This window comes from Phasianus colchicus, chromosome 23, assembly GCF_987193195.1.
Source record: "Phasianus colchicus chromosome 23, bPhaCol1.hap1.1, whole genome shotgun sequence".
In the NCBI taxonomy this organism is placed as follows: domain Eukaryota; kingdom Metazoa; phylum Chordata; class Aves; order Galliformes; family Phasianidae; genus Phasianus; species Phasianus colchicus.
Genome location: NC_143458.1, coordinates 3,314,633 through 3,325,322, shown reverse-complemented (window position 1 = coordinate 3,325,322; position 10,690 = coordinate 3,314,633).

The window sequence follows — 10,690 nt, the reverse complement described above, 5'->3', positions numbered from 1 at the left end:
TGTGCTGAGCTTCACTGCTCGCAGCTGTGCGTGGCATTACTGACCCAGCAAAGGGAAGGAAAAATACCTCTTTGTGAAATATAGCAGCAGTGAAAAGAAGGAGATCCAAGCAGAGCTCATGGGAGGGAGGCAGCCTGGCCTGGTCTGCAGCAGCGATAAGCAGAGGGGAATGCAGTGCTTAGTGCAGGCTGCAAAGTCGGCAGCACAGCCTGCAGCAGGAGAGGAAACCAGGCAGACTGCAGTCGGTGCACAGATGCTCTGCTACCAGCTGGAAGACTGATCTCGTTGCTGTTACCTTCTTCTCCCCATCCTCCATTCCCCCTTCTCTAACTAGAAGAGCCTGGTGGCCAAGCTGCCCTGTGCTCCTGGCACAGTGGGGTCACTGTAGGTGGGGAGCAGGAGGGGGTTGTGCTGGAGTTGAAACGCAGAAGAGCAGCACAGTAAGAACTCTGACAGGCCCTGCTCTGCCCGCATCCAGCTGCATCACCTGTTGCAAGCCAGAACAGCCCCAGGACTGCTCAAAATCCCAGAGCAGCCGTGGCAATGAAAGAGCTGAAAGCAGGGATAGGAGGGGGGGGAGGGAAGCTGGCAAGTGCTCTGCTATTTCCCTGCTCCTCAGCATAGCAGTGCTCTGCTCTGACTGGAGGCCAGCACTGCAGATCTGCCAACCCAGCACACCCATCCCTTCCCAGCATCCCAGGGGGTGATGCTGTGCCACCTCTGCATTAAGACATACAACTCACTGTCGGACAGAGGGCTATGAAAGCTCCCCTGGCAGCCTCTGCCAGAACCTTATCTGCCTCCCTCAGCCAGATTCCAGGGTAGAAATGGAACAAAGCAGCCCTGATGAGCTGCCAGTACTTTTTAATGAGCAGCTCCCACAGACACCTTCCTACCTCTGCTGTGATGCAGCTCTGCTGAGCAGGTGCAACTTGTGTGCTCCCAGAAAGGGAGCTGTATTTACTTCTCACTTGTTCAAACAGCAGCAGCTACACAAACCCTCTCTCACAGCCATCACTCAGGCAGGGAAGTGGTTGATTTGGCAAGGAAATTGTCATCGAGTGCAGCTTGCTGGAGATGTTTACACTGTGTTTCTGAGGGTATAATGAGTGTGCTGATAAGATAGTGCAGGGGCTTGAATGAGGGGTGAGCATGCTGATGGGGAAACTGTGAGCTGTACGCTGCATGCATTTGGGAAACATCCTGCTGGCATCCTACAGAGGCTGTAACATTTACTCTTGTGCAGTATTTTCAAGACACTTAAAGAAAAGGTCCTTTTAGGACAGAAAAACAAGATGGGGAGAGCTAGGACATCCACAATGATGTGTTTTTTTTTTCACACGGAAAGGAAGCCGAGGTGTTTCCCTTGCTGTAACCCCTTCCCAGCTGCTGGAAGGACACACTGCCAGCCCCCGCTACCTCCTGAAAGCGGCCACGAAGGCTCTCCGTCCCATCCTGTCTGGTCCCTTCTCCCCGCAGCCCACGATCCCGCAGTCCCCTCGGGGTCCCCCAGCTGTGTGCGGCCCACGGGGGACACCTAGCGGCCCCGGAGCTCTCCTGTCTTCCCTCAGTGCTCGCATCCAGCCCCAAACCCCGCAGTGTTTTCCGGGAGGAAAGCCAGGCTCAGAGCACTCATCTCCCTCCGGTCCCATACGCTCGTATTACGGAGGGTTATTTGGATGCTGCGCGGTGTGCAAGTCAGCGAGCAGCAGTGAGAACCTCCTGTGTGCCACCGAGCTGGGCTTCCACCTCTTCTGGATGATAGGTGGGCCATGGAGTGTTGGCTCTTGCTCGCAGGAGGGGCACTGCTGGAACTTATGGATGCAGTGTAGGAAAAGGAGGGTTTGATGGGTACCAGTCAGCCTGGGGGTCCCTCACCATCGTGAGCATGGCCCACCATCAGGATGGGACCAACACAGTGGTTCCTTTGACTACACAAATCCATGATGCTCAGAGAGCTCTCCTTGATGAAAAAAAACATCACTAAAAGTGCACTGGAAGGAATGCCTCCCCGGTCACTGTTTTCATTTCTCTGTGCTGCATGAGATCAGTGCAAGCCCAGCACTACAGCCCTGGGTGCCAACACGTCCCCATGACAGAGGGAACTCACCCCACAGCACCATCCCTGTCAGCCCAGAGGCAGCAGCACTTCCATGGCACAGGGAGATGAGCAGCGAGCACGAGGTAAGGGCAGAGCTATGCCCTTCCCTGTATCTGGAAGGCTGCAGCTCCCTGGGCCCGCTGCTTTCTCACCCCATCTTCCTCCAACCCCTTGGCTTTCCTTCCTGGGTGCCAGCCAGCCCCGTGATGTTACGTTGGGGCTGCGTTCGGACTTGACGGAGCCTCAAAGTGAAATGCAATTAATGTAATAAAGACCAGCAGCCAACACATGCATGGAGCCAGTCGGAGCAGCAGGGATGGCTCCCCGAGTTGCCCAAGCTCCAGGTGTTCCCTGCCTGTGCACAACAAGCAGGCAGCTCTCCTCCTGTCTCCACTCCCTGGCATTCCTGTGGAGCCGCAGTGCCAGCGCACGGCTTGGAGCTGCCTGGGAATCTCCCATCTCCTTTCAGCCTCTTTCACAACTCCACCACTAAGGAGGAGGGTCAGATTCTGCCCGGCTACTGGAGAAGCATGCTGTGCATCTGCCAGGTGGGGAGGCAGGAATGCAGGAGCTTTTAGGCCCTCTGGGTGCTTCCCAAAGCTCACATGCAGCTGCAGGAGTTTCCCAACCTGGCTCTACAGGACTGGCTGGAGCGTGAGGTGCATGGCAGAGCCTGGCCACAGTCACCCTCCTGCTGTCACCCTGCACCTCGGTGTGGGCACTCAGCTCCCCGAGGGCAGCTGCTGGTATAGGGATAAAGCTGCCACAGAGCTGTGCTGGCCACACAGAAAGCCCTGCCCTAGGGAGGAAGGTGTGATGATGGGAAGGATGAAGTGGGTGTCCATGCTGCCAAGAAGCCCATTCTCTCTGCTGGTTTTGCATTAGGTCCTGCTGCGAGGGTTTCTTGAGCTGCAGAAGCCTTCAGAGGTTTGGTCTGCTGGGAGCTGGGGAAGAGAGAAACAGCTTTTTGTGCCACTGGGACATGTGGGAGTAAAGCAGAGAGGCTCCAGTGTGATAGCAGGAAGGTGAAGCTGGTTACAGGGGGATGCTGTGAAGGGGCTGAGGGTTCAAGTGATCCTCCTGCTGCTCAGAGCAGCATCTGGAGGGAGGCAGGGGCAGGAGGAAGAGCTGGGACAGCAGGGGCACAGCGGGGGGGTAGGAAGAGATGAGGTCTGAGTCCTGCCAGGCAGCTGTGGGGCTTGGTAGGTGTAAACAGGTGCTGAAGGACCATGAGCTCAGTGCCAGTGATGTAAGAGCTGCTACGATCAGCCTGTCCCCAGATTCTTTCCAAGGCAAACATCAGACATTTTCCACCAGACAACTGCTCCCCTTGGATGCCAAAACTCACTCCCATTTCTGCAAGCCGAGGCTGGTGTCCACATGCATGTTGGATTGCAAATCCCTTCCCAAGCCCCAGACACTTCGCAGCCCCTGATGCCAGCAGGCAATGCACTGAAGAAAGATGAGTCTGCTGCTCCCACCTCCATCCAAACGCCGAGCACCAAATCACAGCCTCTGCACTGCTGTCCAGCCTCGCTGCCCTTCCCAGCACCTTGCTGACCCTGTTGATTTCTTCTGCAGAAGAGGAAGGCATGACACAGCTCTTTCCCAAGCATTTTCCACCACCCTAAAACCAGAGGGTGGGATGGGATTGCAGAGGTATAATGCTGACCAAGGACAAGCGAGCCTGGGCATGGTGCACAGCAAAGCACTGCTGAGTAAGAGCGGCGATGCTCAGCCTGCTTCAGGCCTGGCTCTGACCCTTGCCCTGCCTCCACATGGTTATCCCATACCCATGGGTCTCAGCCTCTTATCTAGGTCTCTCTCAGAACTGTTCAGCTTTTTTCCTCCTCCTTTCTTTATGCTGTCCCCCCTGTCTAAGTCTCTTCCCCTTTAGCTCAGATCTTTCTTTGCTGCTCTACTATTTCCCTGTATTTACAGAGAAAGGGAAGGGGGGGAGTAAAACCAGACACATGCACACACACGCCGGATATTTGCCTTGCTCAGTCACTCGCTGAATAAGCGTCCTTGTTTCAACATGTTTTCTCACTTAACTTCCCAGGGGCTTTTCAGAATGAGAGCTGCTCTGAACGCTGGAGCTCACTGCCCCTTCCTGTGTGCTGCCCTCATTACTCAGCCTTCATCCCATGCTTGGATTTCCAGGAACACAGCAATAAACCATCCTAAAGCCTCTCTGCTGGGAGGACAGCCTCTCTTCCTTCCCCCCAGCCTTGCTGGGTCCCATGGAATCAGGGACTCATTGAATCACGGAGGTTGGAAAAGACTGCTAAGATTGCCTAGTCCAACCATGCAGAATTGCCACCATGCTGCTCCTCCTGCCCCTGCCAAGGGGAGGCAGGGCAGCTCTTAGGAGCTCAGCCTTCTGCAAGGAGATCAGCCTCAAGACACTGAGTCTCCTGCAAGAGAGATCTGGGGGAGATGATGCTCCTGGCCTGGGAGATGCTGATCCCATGAGCCCCCGTGCTTGATGTCACCCCCACATGGAAGCATGGGCAAGGACAAGTGGAAGAAACATTCATCTCCTCCTGCCCTCCTGCAGCTCTAAGGCAGAAGTTGCCCCATCCTGCTCTCCCCTCACTGTGCCATGCTGCTCGGTGGCCATGCACATCCAAATACAGCATAGCAGTACACCTCGGGAGGGACAGAGCCATGGTTTCTGTCCCCAGGGCAGACCAGGGCAAGGATTGCTGCGTGCACAACTCCATGCAAGGACCAGCCATGGCCTGGAGGGCAGCTTGCTCAATGTTGCCAAATACAGAAGATTTCTGAGTACTTAGCGTGTAGGGAGGCTATTAATAACCCACTGCCCTTTTCCTTCCTTGCTGCCTGTCCTTGCTTTGCCCTTCTGTACCCATCCCCATCTCTCCCCTTTCTCTGGGTGCCCCAAGCCATCAGCAGCTCCATTTATCCCTTCCAGACCTCACTGTGGAGTTAAGAACTAAACCTGATGCTGGGGATAATTAGCAAATTCTGCTAAAAGTTATCATTGCTAAGCATCAGAAAAACAAGAACATCGGCATAGAAGAGTACAGAAGGAGAGCCTGGGGGCTGCTGACCCATGCTAGCACCTACACTTCATTACAAAATCTCCTTCCTTGGAAGGATTGCGACCTATTGTGCCTATCCAGATATCAGTTCTGCGAGCTGCAAATCACTGAATGTTTTATTACTGCTTCTACAGCCCCCCAAATCATAAGATTATATAAAATGTCACTGTTATATGATTAGTATCTATGTCTTCCAGAGCACCTTGTTCCCATGGATCCCAAAGCACTTCAGAAGAGCAGCCAGAAGCTGGAACAGACAGAGAACAGAATCGCGCTCTTCCAACTTCAGATGTGCAATTAAACACCAAATCACATCTTCACAGTTACTGAAGCTGCTTTAAAAACTGCCAGCGACCACTGTCTGGAGAAGCCAAAAGATTATTATATGCACAGCATCCTTCAGGGGAAGGCAAAGAGCCCCAGTGGCCAATCTGACCGTGGAACAGTCCTTCCCAAATTTGGAGATGGTGTCTTAGTGCTGAGCAGGCACCAGAGAGGTGCGACCGTCTCCACCCAACTTCTCCATCTCAGGTTGTGCCAATCTGCAGCGCATGAAAAGGAGGTGGAAAAGAAAACAAAAACTGAAAGCCAATGACACAGAAACCAAGTTAATCATCAAAGAAGGGGGGGTGAAAAAAATCCTTCCTGACCTCTGCAGGCAACCGGCAGAAGCCTTGAAACGCGGTCCTAGTTAATTAATTAAAAACAATATGAGCATGGTGCAACAAGCCTTGTAAGCACATTGAAGGCAGAGTATCACCCATGCGCTGTTATGCAACGTGTTGATGAAGCCACTTTGGAACCCGGTGCCTGAGACTCTGTCTCAGAGGCCACCCCTGAGTTCTGCTCTGTGATGTCCGGAGATGATCTTCTAATTTCAAACCTGTGTTTTTTAATGTACAAATTCACCCCATTTGATCTGACTCCGTCCTTTAATTCAAATAGATTTCCGTCTTTAGCCGGTATTCCCTTTCCTGTCCTCTGCATGAGTTTGCTGCTGAGTAGTCATCTTCCCTTCAGCCTTTTCGGAGATGAGGACTCAGCATAACCACTAGAAAGGGGTCCTCCCCCTGGCACCGCACATCCTCCATCTCCTCACCCCGCAGCCTCCTGCTCTGCTGAGTCACCGCTGCGCCGTGCGCTCCCCAAGTATCGCTGTTGCACAACGGGCGTTCATGTCCTGCTTGTAATTAAGATTCCCCAAGGTCCAGCTCATAGCCTGCGGGCCTGCTTTGAGCCCTGTGTCTGGTCTGCACGAAGGAGATGTTGCTGAGGCGTTGGCACAGCTGACCGGGGAGGTGGGGGTGTCACCATCCCTGGAGGTGTTACAGAAACCGTGGAGATGTGGCACTGAGGGATGTGGTGATGGGCATGGTGGGATGGGTTGGGCTTGGGGGTCATTGAGGTCTTCTCCAACCTTACTGATTCTATGATTCTATTTCAGGTGCCCTAAAAATCTCAGTCTTTGCATCTCCTAGCTCTCGTCTCAGCATGCCCATAAGGTGACAATGCACCCTCAGAGCCCTGGGTCCTCCAAACTCACTTTTCTTCCCTCCATTACCCATGACACACGCACACAGCCAATTACATGGAAGCAGCAAGCCGGAATTTTCACAAATATCTCAACTCAGGCCATATAAACGGAGTTTATCTCATGTCAGTCTCAGTTCTGAGCATACAGCTCAGCTTTATGCACACCTGCAGCATTATTTGCTCTGCGTCAGGGCAGCAATCCTGATCTATCAGTGTGTCACTGCCGATCTGATGCATGTGAAAGCAGCACGAAGCCCTGAACCCGTTCTGCCTGCTCTGCTGCTGCACCAAGGGCTGCTAAATGCCCATTTAGTGGTGGCTCACATCTGGTGGGTCAGTGTCCCGGACTTCCTTGCAGAAGGGAAGGAAGCCCGTGTGCACTCCAGCACTGCATTTCCTGAGCTGTGGGTTTATCTTTTGCAAAGCAGAAGGTATGTTGGATGTGAAAGGGATCGCTGCGCAGTGCAAATAACAGGCAGGCTCCCTGCTCCTCCTTTGGCTGCAGCTGCTGTGAGAACTGGGGCTGGTGAATCACAGGTGATCCAATTCCCATGGCTGTGACTTCATCTGACATCGATGTTTGAAACTCTGCTCCAGAGCCGTCTAAAGGAGTGCCTCGGGGTTGGCGTAACTGTTTCTGTTCTATTTAGGTTGAGATGAACCCATTTTTTTTCATTTTCTCCATCCTAGGGAGATCTTCTTTGTCAGTACCTACTCCTGATGGTGGTTGTGTAGCCGTTGCACAGCCGAAACTCTTCAGCACAAGCAATGAACCACCCAGATCTACCAGGGTAACGCAGCAGAAGGAATGAAATTGAAAACAAGGACAAAAGGATCAGGAAACATAATAAAAAACAAAACCAAAAAAAACCCGAAGATTTAGGTGTCCCAGTTACTAAACATAAGGAGAGTTGAGCGAGGAGGCAAAAAAGCAGCAGAGCAATGTCAGAAAAACACATTTCAGTTTCCCTGAAAAAATTTGGGCCGGTTCAACAGCACATGCCTCAGTTCCCCTAATTGCTCCGCAGGGTTGGCCATCCCGACCTATTTTACAAAGGTGTTGTCGAGTTTAATTTGTGAACCTTTGAAAAGCGCTCCGAGTTGTGCAGATGAAAGGTGCTGTGGATGCCAAACGTGGGTGGATGCAGTGAGTCAGAGGCGCAGACATGGGCACTGCGTGAGCAGCCCAGTGCAGTGCAGCACATAGCAGGCAGTGATCCTCTGCAGGAGGGATGGTCGGTGCAAAACTCATCGCTGCTGCTTGCATGGGTGTGAATGCATGCGAGAGAAATCAAGAGCCACCCTCTGGGAGGTGCAAATATGGAGAGGGTCGCTCTGTATTTGATGCCCAACTGCATGAAATAGAGGTGTGTGTGTGCAAGTGTTCCAAACTTGCACACAGCTTTGCTGGGAAGCAAAGCACAAAGTGTCTGATGGAGCACACCTCGACTCCCAAGCTGTCCTTAATCCCCAGCAGCCCTCTGATGGGGTGTCCTTTAACTCCCAAGCTGCCCTTATGCCCCGACGGCCCTCCTGTTCTCCCTTGAATATCCACTGTGCACCTCTCAAACTTCAGGCAGGCATGAAAATTATTTTCCAGCATAAGCCAGAAATAACAAAGGAGAGGTGGGTCCCATCCGTGAGCAATTTCTTCACATGCAAAAAAAAAAACCAAAACAAAACAAAAAAACCACCCAAAACCCAAACAAAAAGCCACAAGGAGGTGTGATGAGAGATGATGGGGAAAAGAGTGGGCTTGGCCTTGGGCTGCAGTTTGCAAGGCAGAGATGCACCGAGCTGTCTTTGGTCAGACACGGGCCTGCTGTGGTTTCACAGGTATTTACAGGCAGAACGTGCCTGAGGCACTAATGCCAGGCATGTGGGATGCTGTGGATAGAGCTGGGGTAGAAGAGGAACCGGTGACAGTGGCATTGCAGAGGGAGCATTCCCTGTGTGCACCATAGGGATATCCGTCCTTGCTTGCATGCAGATGATGGGCATCTCTGCATGGACTCAAAAACTGATAACAAACCTCATCCTGAACCCGCCTGGAAGAACTGCATTAAACTCATTGACTTCACCATGATGGAGAAGTTTTCAGCCCTTCTCTTTTTTTTCCACCATACCTCATCCAGAATCTTCACTCAGAGTCGGGAAGGCAAGAGAAACCAAGGCGTTCCTCTTCTAAGCCAGATCTCTTCGTAGAGATACTATTTGTTTCTTAACGATTAATTCTGGCTCAGAAAAGCCCTGCTGAGCCCTCTCTGTACACATGAGAACAGGAGCCTCCACCCTCCAGTATTTTTAATTACTTGGAGATCTACAGGGCTGTTGATGTTATAAAGATCAGCTCAGCCTGAGAAGCCAAGGAGGAAGAAATGCGTGCGTGTCAGCCAACCTCCTGCTTTTAGGAGATCTGCTCTTTAAAAACAGAGCTGCCCTTTGCTATGTCAGAGAGTGGCTTCTGAGTCAAGAAACACCGTGGTCCCATTGACAACAACAAGCTGCCCATTGGAAAAGGCTTCAAAATGGGGCCTTTCCCATTGACTGCTACCCCAAACCAACAGCATATACCCGATTATTCCTCACATGTGGAGAGCCATAACTGCACACATGCAGTAAAAAGGGATGAATAAGGTTCTAAGTGCAGTTCAGTTGAATAATTTTTTTGTTCCTCTTCCCTTTCCTCTCCTTTTTGCATGGACAAAGCCCTTATTAACCTTATCTATAAGACAGGTGCTTCCTGGGTATCTCATATCAGATCCAAAATGCAGGCTGTTCCTGTTGGGGCTGCACCTCCATTTCCTCCACACCTAAAAGAGAGCTGCAAAACACAGACCTGGATTCTTCCTCTGCTGCTTAGCACTCTTCCAATAGTGGTTTTGCTATGGATTCCCAGTGAGAAATGATCACAGCAAAAAAAAAAAAAAAATCACATTCTCAACCGGTGACACCATTCTACCCTGCAAAAATGAAATTAAGCACAAATCAGATACTGGGCTGGGTTAATTTACAGCCTGCATGTTAATCTCACTGAAGTTCAGAGTATAATCTATGTTACATTGATATGAAATGAGTGTAGGGTCCACCTCCTTCTTTTGAACTTGATGGAATTCAGCAGCGCCGATAAAGGGCCTTTTTCTTCTGAAATCTGTCATTGCAGTTGGCTGAATAAAAACCATTATGGGGTGTGGACTTCTCTCTTTTTTTTTTCTTTCCCTTAATGAAAGGAGCATTTCATGAGCTTTGAAATAATTTTGCTGTTTCTCCCTTCCGCTGTGCCCTCTCATTGCCAGTCAGGGAAATGGAAAATGAAGGGAAAGCCAGGGAAGAGAGGAAGGAAAACTACCAAAGCTGCTTGATATGACAGTTGAATATATTTCTTTTGGATAAAAAAGCTGATCATTCTCCAGGAATATGGCTAATGGAGAGAAAAATACGTATTTTTAAAACTCTTCTGCAGTTCTTTCTTCTTGCAAGAAGCATTTTGGCCATCTATCTGCAAAATACTTAACCTTTCAGATCTGTCTCTCAGTTCAGTGCGTGTTTATGGGAGGAACTGCACAGGGAACACTTGAACCTGTGTTTTACTGAGAACATGCAATGAAATGGGTGGTGGGGGCTCTTCCCTTAGTCACGTAAGTAGGGTTCACACGGCCTGCAGGAAAACACAACTCTGGCTGATTTTTATTTTGGGTCAGCTGCGTTCTTCTAATGTGTGCATTGCTTATTTCCAGTTGTAGATAGATGGATCTCACACAAACCCAACATCAGCATCAAAATAAAGATAATAGGGGTCTTTTAAACCCGGTATTATCCCCATGTTTCCCCTCCCTGTTCTACTGAATACAGCAAGCCCTCGGGGGAACCCAGTTTAAGAATGCTTTATTCTAGGCGTTCATTTTAATGACGACCATAATTATTTCTGTGCATGTGTATGACCCAGTTAACAAACCCATCCTCAGCATCCCATGGTCTCTCTGACCCT